Source organism: Elephas maximus, chromosome 13 (genome assembly GCF_024166365.1).
Source record: "Elephas maximus indicus isolate mEleMax1 chromosome 13, mEleMax1 primary haplotype, whole genome shotgun sequence".
Taxonomy (NCBI): domain Eukaryota; kingdom Metazoa; phylum Chordata; class Mammalia; order Proboscidea; family Elephantidae; genus Elephas; species Elephas maximus.
The window spans coordinates 86,986,494-87,013,440 of record NC_064831.1 but is presented as its reverse complement, the minus strand read 5'-3'; the positions used below and the strand labels follow the sequence as shown (position 1 = coordinate 87,013,440).

At 38.9% G+C, this 26,947-nt stretch overlaps 1 long non-coding RNA gene across 1 annotated transcript in view; it reads left to right on the top strand.

Annotated features, from left to right (window-relative positions):
• LOC126057159 (uncharacterized) overlaps window positions 1–26,947 on the top strand; it is a 134,414-nt gene that overhangs the window by 49,405 nt on the left and 58,062 nt on the right. The window contains exon 5 of the long non-coding RNA XR_007512440.1: window positions 14,766–14,869. This is a non-coding gene — a long non-coding RNA (uncharacterized LOC126057159). The remainder of the gene's footprint in view (window positions 1–14,765; window positions 14,870–26,947) is intronic.

Here is a 26,947-nt window from a genome sequence, read left to right as displayed (position 1 = left end):
CATTGGCCAGGAATCAAACCTGGGTCTCCCACGTGGAAAGCAAGAATTCTACCACTGAACAACCACTGCCCCCTCTAACCTACTTACTAGAATTGAAATTAGCATATGCATGTCAATTAAAGTTGTCATTCCAACCTTTTGAGATGAGCTATTTTCCATCATTTAAAAACCCAGATATAAAATATTATTTAACATAGAGACTCAGAAGGTTACTGGGTAGTGTTCTTGTATTGGTGGTACACTGGACATTATATTTTTGTTTATGGAGAAAATATCTTTCCCCATGAAAGAATTAAGTAGGAATTTAGAGATAATTTTATGACCCATTAAGAGAGGATTCAGATATTGGCAGAGGGCATTAAAACACACTGTGATTGTGTCTGAACAAATTAAGACTATGTCTATATGACACCAAACATCTGGATGAAAAAATAGGGAAAAACCTTGATGTTTTGTTTACTTGACACCATACATCTGGATCTTTAAGAACACCTGGGTTTTTTACTCCCCCCACCCCTAGGTTTCATCTGGATGTTTGACATCATGTACAGAAAGGTGAAAAAGAAAATTCAGTGCCCTTATTAATAAATTAGCAAAAAATATGGCACTTAATTAATCTGCAAATATTAACTAGTTATTCTATTTAACATAACATTAAATGAATAGAATGCTCCCCCGGGTAAATAAGTATAGAAAGAACGATATAATTAGGTGATTTAAGACTGAGACTTGGTTTGAGGCATATTTAAAACATGGTCAGAGTTTGACATCAATTTCCTTGGGCAAAAATCTTTTTAGTTCATCAAACAAAAATTCTCTGTCCTGGGGACTGATTTCCCCATGTATTATAAGAATTCATTAGCTTATAATGTGTTTTGACAATAGTAAACAGTGTTTAAAATTTAGTAAACACTTCATAGCATGTGAGATACGTCTAGTAATAGATGTTTTCTTTGCCAAGGAATTCTCTGGCTGATAAAATCAGTGTAAACCCACTCTTTTAAGCACCCTCCCGACTTGCCTGAGGCTGAACCCCGAAGAGGAATCAACTTAAACCTGACTTCAAAGCCTTCCTTTCAGTGAAAAGCACCTTATGTGACTGACATTTTTTGTGATCTCATCTAAAAAAGTTATCATAATTATTGAACATTTCCTCTGTAGTTTATTCTCAATCCAATCAGTTATAATGAAAATAGTCTGCTTGCTTTCTATATTCTCAAGTTTTCAAAATGATTAGTGCTTCCTTGAGCTATCCCATTAATTGGACACACAACCCAGATGAAAAGGCTTAAGCCCCAGAGTATATAAAAAAACATAAGGTTGTTGCAATTTAAGTGCCTTCAAAAGATCTAATTTGATTTTTAAAAGCAATTCAGCAGATGTGAAAATTAAAGGCACGCAGAAACAAGATATGGTTTGAAATGAATGTGGAGGCTAAGAAACATTTAGAAGTTTCGGTAGCCTCACCCCAATTTTTTTTTACTGAGCTTTGTTTAGGTTGGAAAGGTTAGGTTCACAGCACAATGGAAATTGCTGAATTCTGTGAATTGCTATTTCTAGTATCGAATTGCCCCATCCTTCTTCCCCAACATGTTTCTGAAGCCACCTGTTATTTGTTGCAAATTTTCAATCACAGTACCAGTCCATCAGATTTCAAATTCTAATAAAGTCAGAGTACTTTGTCTAAGATTTTTCATCAATGAGCCTATACCCTTCCCCCTCCCTGAGCAAACTGTACACTTATCCCCACTTAAAAAAAGAAAAGAAAAGAAAAGAAAAAAAGCCTTTCCACTGGTTCTAATGACATCTTCAGTCATTAATGAGTTAATAAAAATCTCAAAGTCATCTGGGGCTAGATAAGGAGGAAGAAAGAAAAGTATTGTACTGTAACGACAGGCTCCCTGGCTGCCCTCTGAGATGTCATGGGTCAGTCATGTTAAGAATGTGTGCGTCCAATCATCTGCTGATTTTTATCAGCCAGCCCTCTAGCAGGAGCTGACAAGGGCCAGTTGGGGAGTCACCATGAATAAACAATGGCTTTTTGGATTGTTGGGGGCTGTGTAGTAGTAGAGTGAGGGGTTTATATATACTAAAACATGATGACATTAGCAATCAATATACCAATTACTGAACAAGTTATTGGAGGAGGCATTCACGTGTCTTTGGCCTTATAGCACTTTGAAGAGGCCTCAAGCAGGGAGAGTCCCTGTGCTCAGAGGCAGGCTGGGGTCCAAGACACTGATCTAAAAAGAAAGCCCTGCTTCTCTGGCTGAAGTAGTCCAGACCTGGATGATTTGAATCGCCTGGGGGAGTTTATTAAAAATACAGATTCCTGAGGTGCCTTCCTAGTGACTCCATCTCAGAAGACTAGGGTAGGGCTAGGACTTGATGTTTTTTTAAAAAAATGTTTCAGGTGATTGTGATCAGACAGGTTAGCGTCTTCTGTGTACTTGTCAGAAACGCAAATTCTCAGGTCTTTCCCCAGGCCTACTGGGACAGAAACTTGGCGGGTGGGGCCCAGCAATCTGTGTTTTCACACAGCCTCAGGGTGATTCTGACGAAATGCTGGAGTTTGAGAACCACTGTTGAAATCCTGGTGGCGTACTGGTTGAGTACTACAGCTGCTAACCAAGAAGTCGGCAGTTCGAATCCACCAGGGATTCCCTGGAAACTATGGGGTGGTTCTACTCTGTCCTATAGGGTCGCTATGACTCGGAATCAACTTGACAGCAGTGGGTTTGGTTTGGGTTTGGGTTACAGAGCAAAGATCTTTGCTAAGGTGTTAGAACAGAGCATTATCGTCCCTCTTCCTGAGGCTCCTCATGGGTAATTTGTTACTAATACTAGTTAAAGTGGCGAAGTTGGCAAATGATTTACTTAAAAAAAAATTAAATCAGAGTAGATGCAAGATTATCTCCATAATCGCATCATTCATTTGCACACGGCTCGGTTTTCTTGAATGACCTTGATGTATGAGTGACACCGATTGTAGACAGGGGGGGAAAAATACAGCTTTTGGCTATTATTTAAACTAGAAAGGGAGGGTGTATTTGTAAATGATCTTCAAAGAAAAAAACAGGATCCATAAGAAAAAAAGAATATCAACGTATGTGAAGCATTTACTTAGTGTGACAAATATTCATCTCGGCATTCAATGCCATTTTTGTAGACCAAGGGCTCTTATGTAGAATAGTGAGGCCTACTTTTTTCTTTCTTTTTTTCAGCAGCCATGGAACATTCAACTCCCAAAGTTAGGAGAGGAGAATGTGGATGGCCCAAGGCTGCACTTCACCAGAAGAGAGATGGTAGAGTCTTTCCAGTCTTAGAATTCAAGTTTTTTCTTTGGCTAAGAGTCTTACTGAAGGGGCAGCCCAGAAGCTTGCTAAACTTTCAAAGGAGGTGGACTAGTTTGCCTAACGTGCAGTAGGTTTAAAACAGTATTTCCCAGCGTATGTTTCAAAGAAGTTTCTGGGGTCAAGAGAGAAACACCAAGTTAAACTGAGTTAAATAAAATTCTTTGCAGCAGGGCTTCCAGAAACCCTCTAAAATGTTAATCTGCACCATGAATTTCCAAGAGAGGGGTTGCTCAATGGATTTGACCACCCAAGCCTTTTTATAAAGGATAATCTCATAGAATTAACGTTCTGAGGAACAAAATTCAGGGTACATGGAGTCAACTCTTTTAAGATAACCAGCACCTGGGGGAGATGTTAGGTCTGTGTATGGTACAGTAAGATCCTTCTTTGCTTTAAGTTATTAAGTCCTCTGTGTCTGGAGTCTGAATTAATTATGTGGCAGCTTGGTGTCAACAAGAATGTTCGTGTATCCATCACCAAAGAGTTAAATAAGTTGTACAGATGTTTATGGCGTGGTTAGATCATCCCTGAAATGTTGGCATACTTCCCAGAACAGGTACTCATTAAAAACAAACAAAAACAAACAAACAAAACACCTTGAATGTTCCTGGTGAGGTTACATTGCATTTTCACAAATGGAGGGCAATTCTCAGCAACTCCTTACATGTATCCAGAAATTTCAGGTGCAGGCAGGTGTGCACTTAGTCTGGCCCCGATATCAGAAAGTACTTTTGTCCCCATTGACAGTATTGCTCTGATTATTTCCATCTCGCTGGGCTCCAGGTGGCTGTGGCCATGCCCGCCGTCTTTGTCCCTGCATGGACTCCTCCTGAAGGTGATAAGAGGTTGGGGGCGTGCACTGCCAAGGTAAAGGCAGTAGGGATTTTAAACACATTGTTGGTTGTAAAACCTCTTCTCTTGAAGTTCTTGCCAGACCTGTGCATTAATGCCAATTGTTAATTCTTGCTGGGGACATGATGTCTTATAAACGTTATGAAAGAATATCACTTTTCCCATAGAAGTGAAGGTACTTTGAAGGCCATGTTAAGAAAGGGATTAGTTTCTCAAGTAACATTTGCAGGTCACGTGCTTGCTTATAAATTGCTTCTTTGCTAAAATCTTGCCCCCACCCAGCCCCAACTGTTAGACGTTCATTAGAAGAAATTCTCCCACGGAAGAAAGAATGCAACTTAAATGACATTTAGATAATATGTTAAGGTAAAAACAACCAAACAAGAACAACAAAAAATAAAACAAGCTCTCCACCAGTGATAAGTGATAATATTTGTCATCTTTTCTAGATATTTCCTACAAGTCTATGCAAGACTCAGAGCTCATGAGAATGTGTCTCCAAACTAAAAATAATAGAGCAGATTCAGCTTTGGGAGGTCTGCAAGACCTTTATTTCATCTCCTTTGTAAAAATATCCCTGTTGACACCACATGTGTTCTCCAGCTTTCAAGACACAATGCGTTTTTATAAGGGGATTCACTCTACACCCTCAGAGGAGAGAGCAGACGTTTAGCATAGTGAACTGTGGTCTACCCACACCACTTGCTCGGATTTGTTATGTTGTTGAATATTTCTCCCCTTTATATTCTTTGAAATGTTTTGAATTAAAATAGCTTACTCAAGGTCACTGAAGGCATATGGTCCTGCTCAAAACTTTAAACAAAACATTAGTTTTTACAACCTTTTGTAATTTGGTATTGTATACAACATGGTTATATGCAGTGTTTCTGTAATCTTTTCAGTGGGTGACAGAAATATGAGAAGCAAATTTATAAGCCATTTAGTGAAGCATTTAATCAATTTCATGCATAGGAAATAACTCCGATTGCTTGGCTTTATCAATCTTTCTCTGGAGCAGAACTCCAGTCAACGCCATCTCCAAACACTGGCTGGGAGGGGGCTGACAGAGGAGAAGAGAGGAAGTCTGCAGGAACTTTTCCCCGGGCACAAACGGTCAGGGACTTCTGAAGTTGGCCTAACAGGGTTGCCAGCGTCTCTGAGCCTTCTGGGAGGCTGTTAATGTATTTCAGAGAGAAAGCACGAGTCTAATGTTTAGAGGAAGGTTTCAAGACCTTTTACTGTAAAGTTATTCATTAAACATCCTTTTCTCCAAGTCACTCCATTGTGTTCAGCAATGCAGATTGGGCTCCAGAAATATTTTTAAAAAGCCGTTTTAGTGGTTATTACCTTCAAACTTACTTTTGATGTAAGGAGTCGATATGACCAAAATAACAGAAATTCACCAAAGAGCCCTGTGACAAGTAGAAATAGTTTAGCATTTTTCAGAATATGTTCATTGTCTTTTAGGATTCATGTTCTGATTCTCTTTTGGATTGCTTAAAAGATTAATCCAGCTCTTGGCTACATACTGGGTTAATATTTTCTTTTCTGTCACGTACTGGAGTCTCTCTTACAACACGTTACCCCAAACACCATCCAGTTCTTAAGTGAAACCATCCTAAAACCAAAAAACCCACTGCCGTCGAGTCGATTCGGACTCATAGCGACTCTATAGGACAGAGTAGAACTGCCCTATAGTTTCCAAGGAGCGCCTAGTGGATTCAGACTGCCTACCCTTTGATTAGCAGCCATAACTCTTTAACTACTATGCCACCAGGTTTCCGAAACAGTCCTAAGGGAGCCAAAGACAATCTTGCTAATAATCATTATCTACTAAACTATATAAAAATGGCATTAGCTCTACCTACCTTGTCCTCTAAAATCGGAACTGATATAATGGTACAGTAGACGTAGTTTCTAATTTGGGAGATAATTTTTCCCACTTAGTTCTGAACCTAGAAGACTATTTCAGTGAATAAATTTCCATCTAGATTATTTAGTTTTGATTTTAAAATCAGCTTCATGGAGGTGTCTCATCTCAGAATGTAATATTTCACCTTCCCTTTTAAATAGGACATACCCGAGGATTTGCCTGCCTTGGCAATTCGTGGCATGCCGTTGGATATTTATTTACTTTGCCACATTATTTAAGCTCTAGGGCAGTATGATTATATTGAACAGAGTTACACTGGTAATCCTGCATAAAATTGGCAACTCTCAGGGAAATTGGCCTGTAGAGATTTGTTTATTTTATTCAAACCTTAATGCCTGTATTAAATCAGTGCCTCTTAGACCTTTTTTTTTTCTTTTCTATGAATCATCTTATTTTGCCAAAATGAGTCATTTGTTGAACTGGAAGATAAAGTTCAAAAAGGTAAATTTTGGAAGAATGACATGTTTGATATAAGAATTCATATTTGATGGGAGAAAAGCAAATTAAAGGAATTAAAAAATTACAAATATAGTTTGAAACACAAAACGACAATATCCTGATTCTTATAAATATTAAAGTCTTACAGGATAAGACTAAAGGGCTCCTTGCCCCTACTTCCAATCCTATTTGCTTTCTCCATCTCCCCTGAGCTGATCTGTCATCAAAGATGCGAATTTGTCTAGTCTTTTTTTTTAATCCAGATAAACCTCGAAAATATGTATCATATTGTATATATCATTCTGTACTTGATATTTTCACTCATCACTCATCGGTATCTTGGAGATCTTACCTTGCTAGTAGAAACAGACTCAACTTCATTCTTTCTAGCTGCTTCAAGAATTTCCCATGGTATGTCTATGCCACCCTTCACGGAGCTATTCCCCTATAATGGGCGTGTAGTTTCCTTCCACCTTTTCGCTATTATAGCTAGAGCTGCCGTGAATACCCTTGCACATTTTTCCCTATACATTTGTGTGAATATTTCTCTAGCATGGGTATTTAAAGTGAAATTGCTGGGTTCTATGTGTACGTATTTTATGTTTTAATAGTGTCAAATTGTCTGACGATTTTAAAGTAAATTCTTGCCATCATCTCTGATACAGCTTTTTCCAACTCTACTAAAACCTCCTCGTCGCTCTGGCCACTCTCATTCTCTGTTGATAACTTTGCCTCTGCTTCTTCAAGAAGACGGAGACCAGTCCCAAGTGCCTTCCCCACTGGATTTTCTTTTTTTATAAGGCGGGCTGCGACCAGGTGTTTAGAAGCCAGCCTTCTCAGGCCTACTGAGGTGGCCAGACATTCAGAGATTGGAGAGCATCACGTTAAAAAAAAAAAAAAATTAGTCCTTTTAAAATACATTGATAAAATCACTAATTCTTTTCAACTTCAAACATAGCACTGGTGCCCAAATCCAAACAATGTTTTCAGCCAGTTTATACCTGAGGCCTATGGATTATCACTGTTTTACAAGACAGCTTTGGAGTCAGAAACAGAAAGTCTTGTAACAAAGTGGTGTTTCCTCAGGACTTAAGGCACAGGAAGGGGTGTGTTCCAGGAATAATCTACCAAGAACAACTTTCCTTGTCCCCTTTGCCCATGGAATTTCTGTTCCTTTCTGCAGTGTCTTACGTTCACACGTGTCTTTCCATTCTTGCTGCTGCTGCTTCATTCAGGCCCTCCTCATGAGCTTTAAACCATCCTGGTGGACCCATATTTTATTTGCCTCAACCAGGCCCTCCTAGCTTCTATCTGTTTTACTCAGTTAAATCTTTATGAGGCACAAATCTGGCTTGGCTTTGTTGTTTCTTACAGACTCCTTTTCCTGCCATTCAGTGACTCCCATAATTTGTCCCCAAAGCAGCCTATTAAATCTTATTTTCTCCTTCTCCTTTATGTGTCTTTTACACGGCAACCCCAGCAACCACATTTCCCTAAACTTTTCTGTCTCCCTGCTCTTCCTAGCCTGGAATGCCCTTTTCCTCAACTCCAGAAAAGACCTTATGCTACTCCATGAGGCTTCTACTGTATTCCTCCTGCTCTTACCAATATGATTGTCACAATTACTTGGCGGTTAATAACAGATAGTAAAACAGAGAAGAGAAAACAGAAGTCAGCTGTTCTGGGCCCATTCTCAGTAAAATGAGTGGAGCAAGTATAATCTAAATAAGCGTTAAGCTGATTTTAAGTGATGGGATAGTCACGCGTCTTCGATTCTAGAGCCTAAAACAGAATGTGAGAATGTATTCAAGTTTTGGAGTCCCTGGTTGGTGATAACAGTTAAGTGTTGGACTACTAATTAGGAGGTTGTCAGTTCAAACCCACCCAGAGGCACCTGGGAAGAAAGGCTTAATGACCTGCTTCTGAAAGGTCACAACTATAAAAACCCTATGGAGCGCAGTTCTACTTTGCAGACATGAGGTCGCCATGAGTCGGAATTGACTCGACAGCAACTGGTTAATCAAGTTGCAACTCTATTAAAATGTTGGGCTACAGCAAGTCTCTATTCAGCTCTGCTAAGTACACGCCTCAAAACCAGGAAAGGGCCTACTAAGTAACCCATGAACTGTTTGTAACTCAGGACCTTTAAGCACACTGAAGCTAACCCAACATATATTAATAACATATTTAGCCTATGTATAGTAATTCATAAATGAAAATGATACTTTTGAACCTATTAGAATATGTAGTTTCAGCTGATTTTTAAGATAAAAAGGAGAGATTTTATAGAGTTTTCTTTATACTTCTCGGCCCGTTACCCCTGTGACTAATGGTATACACTAACGAGTAGCCTCATGGAAGTTAGCAATAAGATCTTGGTCATAAGCCAGGTATTTCTTTTAAGAATATGTATCAAATATTGGGATTGAATCTCTAGAATCTCTAAACTTAGGTTTTAGAATTTACTTCTAATAATGACAAATTGGAAGTCACTTATATGTCCAGGAATAGGAGTTTGATTACATACATATGCTATATCAGTGTTAAAATAATATGAGGGCAGTAAAATGCTATGATGTCTATAACAATACTGAAAAATTGCTTTGTCATCTTAAGAAAAGTGAAAAGGCAAGCCTGTATATAAACTTAAAGAATTTAGATGTATACGGATGATGGACATATCAGGTGGTAGGTTTAGAAGTTATTTTATTATTAAAATTTTTTTTTTTGACTGTTATAATAATGAGTAGACATTGAAATCAAAAAGCAATAGTCATGTTCCTCCTATTTGAGTGGTAGCAGTTGGGCTGGAGGAGGAAGAGAGTTCCCTAACCCCAGAATTCTTCCCTAATTCCAGAAAGGTGGCTGGAGAGGTTTCCCCTAACTAGGGAAGGAAACATGTCGTGCCTGAAAAGAAGGAGCTCAAGGTGGGAGAAGTTAGAAACCATCCCGACTTCACTCTAGTAAAACCCACTGCCATGGAGTCAATTCTGACTCATAGAGACCCTAGTAGCTGCCATCGAGTCAATTCTGACTCATAGCGACCCTAGTAAAAAGCTTGGTTTAAACAGTTGTAGGAGGAAACTGAAGCCCCAGCAAAAGCAGAAATCATCGCAGCTTCCCCAGCTAATGTAAACACACTAAGTCTCCTGATCCTGATAGATTGATTACCTTGTGGGGGTGGGGTAGAGGAGGCAAAGAAAACCAGCTGACTTGATTGCCAAGGTGCTTCATTAGTTTTTGAGGAACTGTGGAAAATGGGGGAAATTTAGACATATGCACACTGTTTTACTTTCAAAAATATTTTGAAGGTGAATTTTGGAAATGCTTGAAACACTTGATAGCTCATGAATTAGCTGTTAAGCTTCAACAACATTTAGGAGACATTAAAAAAAAAAATTGGATATTTTTCAATTCCTTAGAGGATGATAGAAATCTAGAACATTAGAGCAGGAAGGAACTTGGAGATAGATGTCGTACTCACTAGGAGCCTTTGTGAGTTCACTAGGAACAGGCTGACTTCCTTTTAATAATAAGGTGAATGGATATTTGAAGAGGGATACTGTTGTTTCAGTTAGTTGTTGTTAAGTTGTCTCCAACTCATGGCAACCACCTGTATAACAGAACAAAACATTGCCCAGTCTTGTGTCATCTTCAGTCCATTGTTGTGGCTAATGTGTCAGTTCTTCTCATTGAGGATTTCCCTGGTTTTCACTGACCCTCTACTTTATTAGCCATGATGTCCTTTTCTAGCAATTCCTCTTTCATGATGACATGTTCAAAGTAAACAAGTTTAAGTCTCACTATCCTTGCTTCTAAGGAATATTCTGGTTGTATTTCTTCTAAGACGGAATTTGTTCATTCTACTGGCAGTCTAGGGTATATTCATTATTTTTTGCCAATACCACAGTTGTTGTGTTGTTGTTAGGTGCCTTCGAGTTGGTTCCAACTCATAGCGACCCTATGCACAACAGAACGGAACACTGCCTGGTCCTGCATCATTCTCACAATTGTTGCTGTGCTCGAGCCTATTGATGCAGCCACTGTGTCAATCCATCTCATTGAGGGTCTTCCTCTTTTTCACTGACCCTCTACTTTACCAAGCATGATGTCCTTCTCCAGGGACTGATCCCTCCTGATAACATGTTCAAAGTATGTGTGAGATATAGTCTCATCATCCTTGCTTCCAAGGAGCGTTCTGGTTGTACTTCTTCCAAGACAGATTTGTTCGTTCTTTTGGCAGTCCATGGTATATTCAATATTCTTCGCCAACACCACTATTCAAAGGTACCGATTCTTCTTTGGTCTTCCTTATTCATTGCCCAGCTTTCACATGTATTTGAGGCAATTGAAAACTCCATGGCTAAGGTTATGCACACCTTAGTCCTAAAGGTGACGTCTTTGCTTTTCAACACTTTAAAGAGGTCTTTTGCAGCCGATTTGTCCAGTGCAAGGTGTCTTTTGATTTCTTGACTGCTGCTTCCGTGGCTGTTGATTGTGGATTCAAGTAAAATGAAATTCTTGACAATCAATCTTTTCTTAGTTTATCGTGATGTTGCTTATCGGTCCAGTTGTGAGGATTTTTGTTTTCTTTAGGTTGAGGTGTAATCCATACTGAAGGCTGTGGCCTTTGATGTTCATCAATAAGTGCTTCAAGTCCTCTTTACTTTCAGCGGGCAAGGTTGTGTCATCTGTGTACTGCAGGTCGTTAAAGAATCTTCCTCTGATCCTGATGCCCTGTTCTTCTTCATATAGTCCAGCTTCTTGGATTCTTTGCTCAGGATACAGATTGAATAGGTATAGTGAAAGGATACAACCCTGACGCACACCTTTCCTGACTTTAAACCATTGCAGTATCCCCTTGTTCTGTTCGAATGACTATCTCTTGATCCGTGTACAGATTCCTCATGAGCACAATTAAGTGTTCTGGAATTCCCATTTTCTGCAATGTTATCCATAATTTGTTATCATCCACACACTTGAATGCCTTAGCATAGTCAATAAAACACTGGTAAACATCTTTCTGGTATTCTCTGCTTTCAGCCAGGATCCATCTGCTGAGAGCAATCATATCCCTGTTTCTGAGTTCTCTTCTAAACCCGGCTTGAATTTCTGGCAGTTCCCTGTCAATATACTGCTGCAGCCATTTTTGAATGGTCTTCAGCAAAATTTTGCTTGCATGTGATATTGATGATGTTGATCGATAATTTCCACATTCGGTTGGATCACCTTTCTTGGCAATAGGCATAAATATGGATCTCTTCCAGTCAGTTGGCCAGGTAGCTACCTTCCAAATTTCTTGGCATAGATGAGTGAGCGCTTCCAGTGATGCATTTGTTTGTTGAGAAATCTCAATTGGTAGTCCATCAATTCCCAGGGCCTTGTTTATTGCCAATGCCTTCAGTGCAGCCTGGACTTCTTCCTTCATTATCATTGGTTCCTGGTCATATATTACCTCCTGAAATGGTTGAACGTTGACCAATTCTTTTTGGTATAGTGACTTTGTATAGTCCTCCCATCTTCTTTTGACGCTTTCTGCGTTGTTTAATATTTTCCCTGCAGAATCCTTCAATATTGCAACTCAGGGGTTGAAATTTTTCTTCTTTCTTTCACCTTGAGAAATGCTAAGCATGTTCTTCCCTTTTGGTTTTCTATCTCCAGGTCCTTGCACATGTCATCATAATTCTAAACTTCGTCTTCTTGAGCTGCCCTTTGACATCTTCTGTTCAGCTCTTTTACGTCATCGTTTTTTCCTTTTGCTTTAGCTGCTTGACGCTCAAGAGTAAGTTTCAGAATTTCTTCTGAAATCCATTTAGGTCTTTCCTTTCTCTCCTGTCTTTTAAATGACCTATTACTTTCTTCATGTATGATGTCCTTGATGTCATTCCACAAATTGTCTGGTCTTCAGTCATTAGTTTTCAATGCGTCATATCGTCAAATCTATTCTTGTGAGACGGTCTCAAGAATATCAAGTGGGATATACTCGAGGTCGTACTTTGGCTCTTGTAGACTTGTTCTAATTTTCTTCAGCTTCAATGTGAACTTGCATATAAATAATTGATGGTCAGATCCATAGTCGGCCCAGGCCTTGTTCTGACTGATGATATTGAGCTTTTCCATCATCACTTTCCACAGATGTAATCGATTTGATTACTGTGTATTCCATCTGGTGAGGTCCATGTGTATAGTCGCCATTCATGTTGGTGAAAAAAGGTATTTGCAATGAAGAAGTCATTAGTCTTCAGAATTCAATAATGTGATCTCTGGCATCATTTCTATTGCCAAGGCTGTATTTTCTGACTACTGATCCTTCTTCTTTGTTTCCAACTTTCGAATTCCAATCACCAGTAATTATCAGTGCATCCTGAATGCATATTTGATCAATTTCAGACTGCAGAAGTTGGTAAAAATCTTCAATTTCTTCATCTTTGGCCTTAGTGGTTGGTGCATAAATTTGAATAATAGTCATATTAACTGGTCTTCCTTGTAGGCTTACGGATATCATCCTATTACTGACAGCATTGTATTTCAGGATAGATCTTGAAATTTTTTTTTTTTTTTTTTTTTTTTTGATGATGAATGCAACCCCATTCCTCTTCAAGGTGTCATTCCTGCTATAGGAGACCATAGGATTGTCTGATTCAAAATGACCTCTACCAGTCCATTTCAGCTCACTAATGCCCTAGGATATGGATCTTCATGCTTTCCATTTCATTTTTAATGATTTAATCCCATAAAACTCAGCAATTCTTCTGTCTTTTTCACTGTATAACTTTTGCATGCCAGTGCTATTCAAGCTATATAATATGTAGAGGAAAACAGCTGGGGAGCTTGTTAAAATGCAGATTCTGATTCAGTGGATCTGGGGTGGGGTCTGAGATTCTACAGTCCTAAGATGCTCTCAGGTGATGCTAATATTGCTGGTCCATGGGGCATACTTCAAGGAATCAAGGCTTTAGGCCTTGGTAAAAACCAGATTCCCCTACTCCATGCCCAAAAGTTTCTGTCTCAGTTAAGTATAAGACTATATATTTTTTAAGTGTCCTAGGTAATTCTGATGCACAGTCAAGTACGAAACCATAGCTTTAGGCACTGCCTAACCAGTCACAACAATGTCATAGTTTTAATTATAACACAGTTGATTTGTAACTAGTTGTGCCTTTTCTCAGTCCTAGAAAAATTAGCCAGTTCCACCTCTGAGCAACTTCTTTACCTTTTATATACTTCTGATGTTGCCTATTTCTTTCTCCATTCTTGTCAGCCTTAGCTTCTCCCACCCACACCCTCCTCCTCACCAACACACCTTAAGTGAATTTTTATGTTTGGCTACTTTTTTTTTGTTGTTGTTGTTCTGAACTAAGGACTACTGTTTTGTATCCATGAGCCTCAGACTTCTCATCTGTTCAATGGACGTGATAATACCTTCTCTATCTCCTTTGGTGAGGATCAGACAAGAATTCTGAAAGAGTGTGCAGAGCCTGACCTCATAAATTGGTAATCCTAGGTTCTAGGTTGTTTTCTGCTAAGGTGGCTGTGGTCTCAGACAAGTTATTTAATCTCTCTGACCCTCTCTCTTTCACCAGTAACAAAAGACTTTTGTAAAATATGAAATGGTATATAAACTTAGGGAAATTTTATTATTAGCAGTACGAAATTTATTACTTTTTAATTTGGCAAATTTACACCCCAAACTCAATTGAGCAGCACTTAATTACTATTTCATTAATTTTTACATAGATTCTTCCCATTTACACTGTTTCTTATGAAAGTCTGCTGGAGGGGTCTATTTTGTAAGCATTGATCACTGCTAGATGATTTTCACCTGATACATGTATTAACTGTCCATTCTCGTGCGTGATTCTGGTTGGGGACCATATTTTTCCAGCCTTTGATGCCCCAGGGTATGTGACAATTGCTCTGTTTCATGTTGTGCAAACCCATTGTGAAAGCAGTCTCCATTTGTACCTTGCTAGAATTGAGTTTTCAATACCTGTTTTGCTTTGACCATTGAAAGAAGTCAATGATTGAATGTTGACTTTGGCTGTTGCTTCTAGGGCCACTTATCCCAAGGGCTGTGAAATCAGTATTCCTGTGATGCCTGTCTCGTTTGTGCCACTGCTCACCTGACATTTTTCTCTATAGTGAATTTCAGAGAAGAAATACAGATAACTTTTTTTTTTTTTAAGCTTAACCTACCTAAGTGAAGAGCTTTTTGAGGAAAGTCCAGCTGACTATATTTAAGGATAACTTCTCAAGGACCTGAATTAATAAGTCACTAAACCAGAAAAAGGTGAGTTGGAAATAATGAAGGCATCTGAGACAAGGTAGGTTGAGAATATGGTCTCTGGAGCTAGACTACCTTGGCCCCGATTCTGGGTTCAGAACCTTCTCACTGGGAGAGCTTAGGTGTAAATTTCAAATTTCCTCTCTGTGCAAAGGGGGTTAAAGGAGGTTATTTGTTCTGCTGGAATTTATAATCTATAGGAACAGAGATTTTATATTTTGTTCCCCCCTGTACTCTAATTGCCTAGAAGAGTTCATGGCATGTAAACCCATTGCCGTTGAGTCAATTCCAACTCATAGTGAGCCTATAGGACAGAGTAGAACTGCCTCATAAGGTTTCTAAGGAGTGGCTGGTGGATTCGAAATGCCTGATTAACAGCTGAACACTTAATCATTGTGCCTCCAGGGCTCTTCATGGCACATAGTAGGTGCTCAACTGATGTTTGTTGAATAAATAGTTTCTTTCCAAAATGACAGAAAATACATGTCTTTCTCTAAATTTTCCCAGATATTCTTCCACATGCCTCCTCTAAAATGCTGCTTCATTGCAGTGTACTTACTGTTCTTTAACACTTACATTGCCCCTGTATTTTGTTTATCATGCCAGAGAGAAACTAGAGGCACAGTTAAAAGTCTAAACATCTCTGTGGTCTTTAATATTATCTAAAGTGTTTACTGACTTGAACTAAAGTAGGTGTAACAATTTGAAACTCCAATGAAATTTAGTATTTATTTATTTTTACTGTTTACAAAACAAGACATTTTATGGATGTAATTTTTACATAGAATAGAAGAGGGTTATTCCCAATATTATCTTTATCATCTAGGCATAAATAACAAACAACTCCAGTAATCGAAATTTACTACAATTGTAATAGATTTTGGCAGAGTTTATGTATTGTATGCAATGCTAACACAGGGTTGACTTCCAAGAATAGAGGCGAGGATTTCTAGTATGGCTCTGTTAAATGGAAAAAGAACCCCACTACTGTATTTGTAGTTTTTACTACATTCAAGAGATTAAGTCTCGTAAATAAAATTGTTTATACCATCTTCTAATTAGAAAGTTGAAATTATCTGTGGCAATGTAACCATTAAAAACTTGTATACTATGAAAATATTTCAATAATTAATGCATGCTCCATCTAGAGTAATTGACAGAGAGGTCATAAATGTAATGGGCCATCTGTGTTTGATTTGTACATGAAAATGCTTAAAGGGATAGGCAGGTAATTCAAGCTTCTCTGGTAACTGGAAGCAAGGAAGATTTCTTCCAGCTTCTTCAAGTAGCAGAGCCACTTACTAGGATTTTTTTCTTTTTTCTTAAAGTCTTTCCAGATATCCATGTGAGCTATGTACTTCTCACTACTTCTTATTCTAATACAATAATCCTTTTAGATTTTTTGATGTACATGTGAATGACAATTATCCTCAATAATTATGCTTGGCTGTCTGACTTAAGATTTTCTAAAGAAACATAACCACTTTATATATACACCCACTCCTCACTTATCGGCATGGTTAGGATCCAAAGACCAGGTTGTTATGTGAAAATCAGCATTATGCAAAAATAGTGGATGACCACATCAGATCACAAAATGGAGGATGATTACATCATTACATAGCTGCCAAATTACATCATTACATAACTGCCAAATTACATCCTTATATAACTGCTAAATTACATCTTTACATAACCCTTTTGTGGCTCATGGAATGTACTTCCATATATTATACCTCTGGAGTTCTTTGGAAGTATACTTTTCCTGCTGAAAATACTTGCTGCCCTCCAGTGAGGACTTGTGCAATGGTGAAAGACAAAAGAAACATTCGTTAAAGAAAAATAGCTAGAGTATTAGGCAAAACCAGAGGTGCCCCATGTACCCAAATGGAAGGTGCCTCACAATAAAACCTGCTACCTAAGATCTTTTTATTTTGAGGTGCCTTCCATTTGGGTACATGGGACATCTCTGGTTTTGCCTGATACTCTAGCTATTTTTTTTTAATGCTAGAGTATAAAACCTGCTACCCAAGATCTCCCCTACGTGTCTGTCAGTTTGTCGTACCATGGGGGCTTGTGTGTTGCTGTGATGTTGGAAGCTATGCCGCCGGTATCCAGATACCAGCAGGGTCACCCATGGAGGACAGGTTTCAGCTGAGCTTCCAGACTAAGACAGACTAGGAAGAAGGACCCGGCAGTCTACTTCTGAAAAGCATTAGCCAGTGAAAACCTTATGAATAGCAGCAGAGCATTGTCTGATATAGTGCTGGAAGATGAGCCCCCCAGGTTGGAAGGCACTCAAGAGATGACTGGGGAAGAGCTGCCTCCTCAAAGTAGAGTCGACCTTAATGACGTGGATGGAGTAAAGCTCTTGGGAACATCATCTGCTGATGTGGATGACTCAAAATGAGAAAAAACAGCTGCAAACATCCATTAAAAATTGGAACCTGGAATGTACGAAGTATGAATTTAGGAAAATTGGAAATCATCAAAAATGAAATGGAATGCATCAATATCAATATCCTAGGCATCAGTGAGCTGAAATGGACTGGTATTGGCCATTTTGAATTGGACGATCATATAGTCTACTACGCTGGGAATGACAACTTGAAGAGGAATGGTATTGCATTCATCGTCAAAAAGAACGTTTCAAGATCTATCCTGAAGTACAACGCTGTCAGTGAGAAGACAATATCCATACCCCTACAAGGAAGACCAGTTAATATGACTATTATTCAAATTTACACACCAACCACTAGGGCCAAAGATGAAGAAATAGAAGATTTTTATCAGCTGCTGCAGTCTGAAATTGATTGAACATGCAATCAAGATGCATTGATAATTACTGGTGATTAGAATGCAAAAGTTGGAAACAAAGAAGAAGGATCAGTAGTTGGAAAATATGGCCTTGGTGATAGAAACAATGCCGGAGATCAAATGATAGAATTTTGCAAGACCAACGACTACTTCATTGCAAATACCTTTTTTCACCAACATCAATGGCGACTATACACATGGACCTCGCCAGATGGAACACACGGAAATCAAATTGACTACATCTGTGGAAAGAGACGGTGGAAAAGCTCAATATCATCAGTCAGAACAAGGCCAGGGGCCGACCGTGGAACAGACCATCAATTGCTCATATGCAAGTTCAAGCTGAAACTGAAGAAAATCAGAGCAAGTCCCCGAGAGCCAAAATATGACCTTGAGTATATCCCACCTGAATTTAGAGACCATCTGAAGAACAGATTTGATGCATTGAACACTAGTGACTGAAGACCAGATGAGTTGTGGAATGACATCAAGGACATCATCCATGAAGAAAGCAAGAGGTCACTGAAAAGATGGGAAAGAAAGAAAAGACCAAGATGGATGTCAGAGAAGACTATGAAACTTGCTCTTGAGCATTGAGCAGCTAAAGCCAAAGGAAGAATTGATGAAGTAAAAGAACTGAACAGAAGATTTCAAAGGGCCTCTCGAGAAGACAAAGTAAAGTATGATAATGACATGTGCAAAGAGCTGGAGATGGAAAATCAAAAGGGAAGAACACGCTCGGCGTTTCTCAAGCTGAAAGCACTGAAGAAAAAATTCAAGCCTCAAGTTGCAATAGTGAAGGATTCCACGGGGAAAAATATTAAACGATGCAGGAAGCGTCAAAAGAAGATGAAAGGAATACACAGAATCATTATACCAAAAAGAATTAGTCGATATTCAACCATTTCAAGAGGTGGCATATGATCAGGAACCGACGGTACTGAAGGAAGAAGTCCAAGCTGCTCTGAAGTCATCAGCGAAAAACAAGTCTCCAGGAATTGATGGAATATCAGTTGAGATGTTTCAACAAACAGATGCAGCACTGGAGGTGCTCACTCGTCTATGCCAAGAAATATGGAAGACAGCTTCCTGGCCAACTGACTGGAAGAGATCCATGTTTATGCCTATTCCCAAGAAAGGTGATCCAACCGAACGTGGAAATTATAGAACAATATCATTAATATCACACGCAAGCAAAATTTTGCTGAAGATCATTCAAAAACAGCTACAGCATTATATCAACAGGGAACTGCCCGAAGTTCAGGTTGGTTTCAGAAGAGGATGTGGAACCAGGGATATCATTGCTGATGTCAGATGGATCCTGGCTGAAAGCAGAGAATACCAGAAGGATGTTTACCTGTGTTTTATTGACTATGCAAAGGCATTTGACTGTGTGGATCATAATAAACTATGGATAACACTGCAAAGAATGGGAATTCCAGAACACTTAATTGTGCTCATGAGGAATCTTTACATAGATCAAGAGGCAGTTGTTCGGACAGAACAAGGGGATACTGACTGGTTTAAAGTCAGGAAAGGCGTGCATCAGGGTTATATTCTTTCACCATACCTGTTTAATCTGTATGCTGAAGAAATAATCTGAGAAGCTGGACTATATGAAGAAGAACGGGGCATCAGGATTGGAGGAAGACTCATTAAAAACCTGTGTTATGCAGATGACCCAACCTTCCTTGCTGAAAGTGAAGAGGACTTGAAGCACTTACTAATGAAGATCAAAGACCACAGCCTTCAGTATGGATTACACCTCAACATAAAGAAAACAAAAATTCTCACAACTGGACCAATGAGCAACATCATGATAAACAGAGAAAAGATTGAAGTTGTCAAGGATTTCATTTTACTTGGATCCACAATGAACGGCCATGGAAGCAGCAGTCAAGATATCAAAAGATGCATTGCATTGGACAAATCTGCTGCAAAGGACCTCTTCAAAGTGTTGAAGAGCAAAGATGTCACCCTGAAGACTAAGGTGTGCCTAACCCAAGCCATGGTATTTTCAATCGCATCATATGCATGTGAAAGCTGGACCATGAATAATGAAGACTGAAGAAGAGTTGACGCCTTTGAATTGTGGTGTTGGTGAAGAATATTGAATATACCATGGACTGCCAAAAGAACAAACAAATCTGTCTCGGAAGAAGTGCGGCCAGAATGTTCCTCAGAGGCAAGGATGGTGAAACTGCGTCTTACATGCTTTGGACATGTTGTCAGGAGGGATGAGTCCCTGGAGAAGGACATCATGCTTGGCAAAGTACAGGGTCAGCGGAAAAGAGGGAGACCCTCAAAGAGGTGGATTGACACGGTGGCTGCAACAGTGAGCTCAAGTATAAGAACCACTGTAAGGATGGCTGACGCAGGACTGGTCAGTGTTTCGTTCTGTTGTGCGTAGGGTCGCTATGAGTCGGAACCAATTCGTTGGCACCTAACAACAACACCCAAGATCTGTGGGCCAGATGTGCTCCCACAAATCATGTATTTTCACATAATATTTCTCAAAATTTGTTACCAACCCAAAATTTAAACATATATAATGACTCAGCATGCATTCCACTACTGAAAACACATGGCATTAACAAAAAATTCAAAGCAGAAAATAATTGCATCATAAAAGGGATAACTGCTAAACCACAGTGAATGATGGCCCAAGTTGACACACAACCTTAACCATCACAGCCAGTGTTAACCTCACCTTGCACTGCGATGTTTGTAATTGCCAAACATACATTATTAATACACAAAATAGTTGGATAGTAGATTTTTTACTATTGTCATAAATGTGAATTGTTGGATAGCAAGATAGTCGATAAGTGAGAAGCAGGGGTGTGTGTGTATACATATATGTATATATATAGAGAGAGAGAGAGAGAAAGAGAGGAAAATATTTTAAGAACTTGGCTCACCAGATTGTGGGGGCTGGCAAGTCCAAAATCCTTAAGTAAGGCAACAACTAGAAATTTCAACCATCTTGTGTTCCAAATCTGTAGGTGAGGAGGTGGGGGAGAGAGAATAATTGTGGCAGAATGTCTCTTTATAGTCTGGAGGCAGAACCCTCTCTTGGGAAACCTCCAGTTTTTCTCTTAAGGAGTTTAACTGATTTGATAAGGTCTACCGTTTTTTTTACCATTATGGAGGGTAATCTGCTTTTCTTAAGGCCAATTGCTTTAAATGCTAACCTCATATCAACACTTCATGGCAACATCTAGACTAGTGTTATATACCATAAAAGCCTAGCCAAAATGACACATGAAATTGTCGGACACATTGATCTAACCAATCCCATAGTAACTTAAAAGTCACATGTCTGATTAAAAAATATTATAGGCTCCCTCCAATATTATGGCTTTATCATCATTCCACTTGGTTTGCTCTATTCAAAAATTCATTGTAGTTTTTGATCTTTTGTTAGTAAACACTAACAACAACAACAAAAAAAACACTGCTTGTATCTGTTAAGAGTAATAAAACCATTAGAAACCTTATTAAGATTTTTGTAATTCACTCTTTTGAGAGTGACCCAGAATCACCATATTTCTGGATTCAATATTGTCTTGGTAGACATTAAAGAAGGTTCTAGAATTTTCTGTGGAAGCAAGCCAGAAAACATTGAATGATTGCCTACAACATTCTTTTGAGATCCAGTTCCAAGAACACATTTTCAACTGGAATTTACTGAGCATTACACTCTGTCAGGTACTGCTCTAGGCATTGAGGCTGTATTGAAATGAACAGCCAAGGTCCCTGTCCTCATAGATCTTGTATTTTAGTAAATGAAATTTCTTCCTTAGATATTTCATAAGCCTAAAACTAAACCCGTTGTCATCAAGTCAATTCCACCTCATAGTGACCCTGTAGGACAGAGTTGAACTATCTCATAGGGTTTCCAAGGCTGTAATCTTTACACGGGCAGACTGCCACATCTTTCTCCCATGGAGCAGGTGGTGGGTTGGAATCACCGACCTTTCGACTCGCAGCTGAGCTTTTAACCATTGTGCCACCAGGGCTCCTTAGATATCTCCTTAGATGTCTCATAGTTGCTATAAACTCTGTATTTGTTATCTTCCCTGACACCCCAAATTTATATTACCTCCTATATTACCTGTCCAGGGAAAATCTACTTATTCACCCAAAGCAAGAAACTAGGGTTATTCTGGATTCTTCCCTTTTTCTTTCCCCTTTATCAAAACTAGTCACAAGTTCTAATGCTAAGTCCTTACTATTTTTGACTCTGCCTCTTTCTCTCCCCTCCCAGAGTCACAGCCTCAATTCAGTTCCTAATAATTATTTTGCCAGAAATGTTACAACAGCCTTCAGTATCAATTTCTTATCAAGCTCTTCTCCATGCTGTTACTGGAGTGACAGTTTAAACCTTAAAAATCTAACAGAACTATGTCATTTCCTTGTAAAAAGTCCTAACTGTAACTGCCTCTGAGATAAAATCCAAATTTTTTAATGTGGTCTATGAGAACAACCATCGCTCATATGGCCTAGGCCTTGATTCCACAATACCAACTCTTGCCACATACTCCGCTCTCGAGTCACGCAGAAGTGTATTCCCTGAGCACATCATGATGCCTTAGTGTCTTTGAACATGTGGTTCCCTCTGCCTGGAATTCCTGGAATTTTTTCTTTTATTCACTTAGTCAATCTCTGTTCACCCATCAAAACTCAGCTCAGACAGATGTCTCCTTTCTCATATAGCTTCCCTCCCTTAACACTTGTCTGAATTAGTGACCTCCTTTCAAAATACTGTGGGCTCACCTCTACAGTAGCATTGTTCAGATCTGTTTACCAGGCTCAGGTAGACACAGTGCCTACATACAGGGGTGTGTTGAACAGGAGATGTCCAAGGCTGTTCACTGTGTGGCCAGCACTGTGCTACGTCTGATTCAAGACACGACACAGATTAAGGCTAATTCTCATGAGTCTGTATCTTTAGGCAGGGTTGACAAACAAAGATGGTCACTCTCTTCTCTCTACCATCTTGTTACTTTTCTAATTCTTCTTTTTTCTTAGGCTAAATTATCCTAGATGTTATCTGCATTTTAAATAATTCTTAACATTTGGCTATGCCATTTCTTACAACTCTTATTTACAAACATATACCTTTTAATAGCTATAACCTGTGCCCTGGATGTTTTTCGAAGTCTCCTGAGAAAGGCACAATAAAAAATTTAAATTCACTGTGTCCTAATTGTTTGAGTAGAGAAGAGCTTTTCTTTTCCACTGAGGCATTCTACACGATGTTAACTGCCTGAAAAAAAATCCCTGTTGTTTATCTCTTTGAAATTACAAAAACATAACCTCTGGATTTTTAACTAAAATGTTTACTTTTCAAATAAACTTGTGATTTTGCGTCTACACAACCATTCATTTTCTCTCCTGTAGAAGTAGAAGAGATACCACCCTCACTTCTGATTTTGATAAAAAAATATACTTATAAAGTATAAATCCAGTGAAAAGATAAACTCCTGAACATTTGCTAATTATCTTTCAATATAAAATGTGTTTCCTAATAGAAAGGAAAATAAGAATTTTGAGAATTGTTAATGAATGTGGTTAACACATGTATACATTGAAGCAAAGGAGTAGTTTAATAAACTCTGGATGGAAACAACTCAAGTGCCCATCAACAGATGAATGGATAAATAACACACATATCTACTCTAGCTATAAAGAGAGATGAAGTTCTGATACATGCCACCATGTGGTTGAACCTTGAAAACAATATGCTATGTGAAATAAGCCAAACACAATAGGACAAATATTGTATGACCCTACTTATATGAAATATCTAAAATAGGCAAATGTGTAGAGACCAAAGAAGATTCATGGTTACCAGTGGTTCGGGGAACAGGGGAATTGGGATTTAAAAAATATTCATAACTTATTAACAAATCAACCTACATCCTAAATTGCCTCTTAAGGAAATCATCAGAGATTGCACAAAAACCTATGGACAAGTATATCTACAAGAGTATTATTTATAACATTTAAAATGGAAGCAGGCTAATTATCTGGCAACGCGTAAAATAACACAACGGAATCCTATACGACCATTTAAGATATTATTTTCTAAGAATATTTGATAACATGGAGACTGATTCATGTTATAATGAACATATTTAAAGTGTATCTAAAAATCCTCAGGAAGATAGAGTAATAGGATAAGAACAGTATGAGATTAATCAAGGAGGTCTTTAAACTGTACCTCCTCTGTTTGCACAAGTGCATTTGTTTTGTTTTTGAATAATGTAGCCTGGTGGTAGGAAAGGTTAAGCTCTCAGCCACTAACGGAGAGGTTGGTGGTTCGAACGGACCCAGCGGCTTCATGGGAGAAAGACCTGGTGATCTGCTTCGGTAAAGATTCCCATTGAGGTCAGCTTAGAAACCTCTACGGGGCAGTTCTACTCTGTCACATGAGGATCCTATGAGTCAAAATCAAGTCCACAGCACTCAACGAAAACAGCATTGAACATCATGAATTACAAGTTTTTGATTAAAGAACAGTACCATGAAGAATTGATGTTAATATTGTTAGCTGCTGTTGAGTTGAAACTGACTCATGGAGACCCGCTTGTGGAGAGTGGAACTACTCCATAGAGTTTTCAAGGCTGTGACCTTTTGAAAGCAGATCACCTGGCCTGTCTTTCAAGGCACCTCTGGGTGGGTGAAGAAAATGCAATAGAAGTTTAAGGAAAGAAGTACCTACACTGGAGGTTGTCTTAAATATGGCTGACGTGTTCTGTGCACCGTGCTCTGTAGGATATTCCTGAGAAGGGACAGAGGAGGGTAACATGGGCCAAACTTTGTTTCTCTTCATTCTCTAATTCTATGAAGCCGATTTTGCCTTCAACACGCAGGACTATAGTGCCAGGACTAGTTGGCCTTTATTTCGTTCTGTTGATCATAGGATTTTTAAGTACCTTTTCTAAGAAAAAAACTGGAAAAAAGAAAGAGAATATTAAACAGCTATAGGCTTTGCCACCCAGATGTTTAGAGTTCAAAGCAAGTAACAGTATGGCAGGCTAAAAACAACAGAGTCAGCCATCAAACAAATACACAGCCTGATGAGGCAGCAGATCAAGGGTTTAACGGAGGACAGTTATGCCTGGTTGAAGTAATGTCCAACTGTGTTTTCTACCATAATGTAGTCTTTTCTATTATTTTTGGTATTATAAAAGTGATACATACTCATTATAGAGAAAAAATAGAATGCATAAAAAGCAAACCTAAGATGAACATGAAAAAATGATTTTTCCCATTTACTGTGAATCAGCCATTGTGGTTATGTTGGTATACATCGTTGCAGATATATAAGATCGTATCACACTGTATATAAACTTTGGAACCAGCCTCTTCCATTTAATATTTCATCAAAATATATCATCATCACTAGACCTGTTTATTTAATATAGTGTTTGTGGCTTCCAACTATTCCGTTGTTTGGGTTTACAAAATTGTATTTAAAGAATCCACTCATTAAACATTCACGTTGCTTCTAACTTTTCTCTATCACAATATGTCACTTTAAAATATGTATAGTAAGACTTCTTGGTTGGTATAAGCATCTTAAAAGGTTTGTGTGCTTGAATAAGAAATTATTGTTTGTCAAGAAGGCGTATTACATGCTACAAATCAGTTTACATATCATCTTAAAAAAAAATCCAAGCATATAGATAACTGAGAATAATATGTAAATATATCATTAGTATGATGGTTCTTGTTATGTGTCTGCTTAGCTAGGCCAGGATTCCAAATATTGTGTAATTGTCCTCCATTTTCTTATCTGATTCAATTGTCCTCCATTTGTGATATTGTGTAATTACGTGTTGTAAACCCTAAACCTCTATATGGTAACATGGCAGGATTAATGTGGGGTGTATCCTGAGTTATGCCCTTACTAAAGAGTGGCTTGAGTCACACCCTTACTCAAGTCATGCAGTTACTCAAGTAACTGCTCTACTCAAATTACACCCTTACTCAAGTTACTACCTTGCTCAAATAAGGGGAATTTCCTTGAAGGTGAGCCTGCATCCAATATATATGCATGTTCTGGCAAAGCTCTCTCTTGTTTTATATCCTGCATCTGGCTCATCGTCATCTGACCTCTGGTTCATGGGATTTGAGCCAGCAGCTTGCTCTCTGACCTGCCAATTCTGTGATTTGCCTGCTTCTGCAGCCTTGTGAGCCAGCAGCCTGTCGTTTGACCTGCCCATTTGTGTTCATCAGCCCTTGAGACCATGTGAGTCAGGAGAAACCCCCAGCCTGGCAGCTGATCCATCGATTTGGGACTCGTCAGTCTCCACAACCACATGAGCCATTTCCTTGAGATAAATCTATTACTGGTTTTGCTTCTGTAGAGAACCCAGCCTAACACAATAAGCATGAGTCTTTATTGAAAAAAATGAAGATGTGTCTTGTAAAGAAACCAGTTCAATGTCTGAGAATGATGAGATGAGTAAGATAGTTTGCAAGGTGCAGTGGACATTTTAAGAGTAAAACAAAAAAAAAACCAGTGCCATCGAGTCAATTCCAACTCATAGCGACCCTATAGGATGGAGTAGAACTGCCCCATAGAGTTTCCAAGGAGCACCTGGCGGATTCAAACTGCCAACCCTTTGGTTAACAGCCATAGCACTTAACCACTACGCCACCAGGGTTTCCATTTTAAGAGTATGTGGTATAAAACCCATTGCCATCGGGTTCATTCTGACTCATAGTGGCCCTATAGGACAGAATAGAACGACCCTGTAGGGTTTTCTAGGCTGTAATTTTCACAGAAACAGACTGCCACATCTTTCTCCCTTGGAGAGGCTGGTGGATTTGAATTGCTGACCCTTTGGTTAGTGGTTGACCGCTTAGCCACTGAGCCACCAGGGCTCCTTGTATATGGTATAAACCAAACCAAACCCATTGCTGTTGAATTGATTCTGACTCATACCAACCCTATAGGACAGAGTAGAACTGTCCCATAGGGTTTCCAAGGAGTGCCTGGTAGACTCAAACTGCTGACCTTTTGGTTAGCAGCCATAACTCTTAACGACTACACCACCAGGCTTTCCATATATGGTATAGGAAGATGAAATAGTAGGATCAATAGCACTGGAGGCAGATGGACAGACATTTGAATCTCCACTATATGAATGGGGCTGGTCAGATCTCTCGAGGCCCAGACTGTTTGTAGCGAAGACTGTGTGTAGCACTGTGCTTGGAAAACTAGACCTGGGAAGAGTTGGAACCCATTTA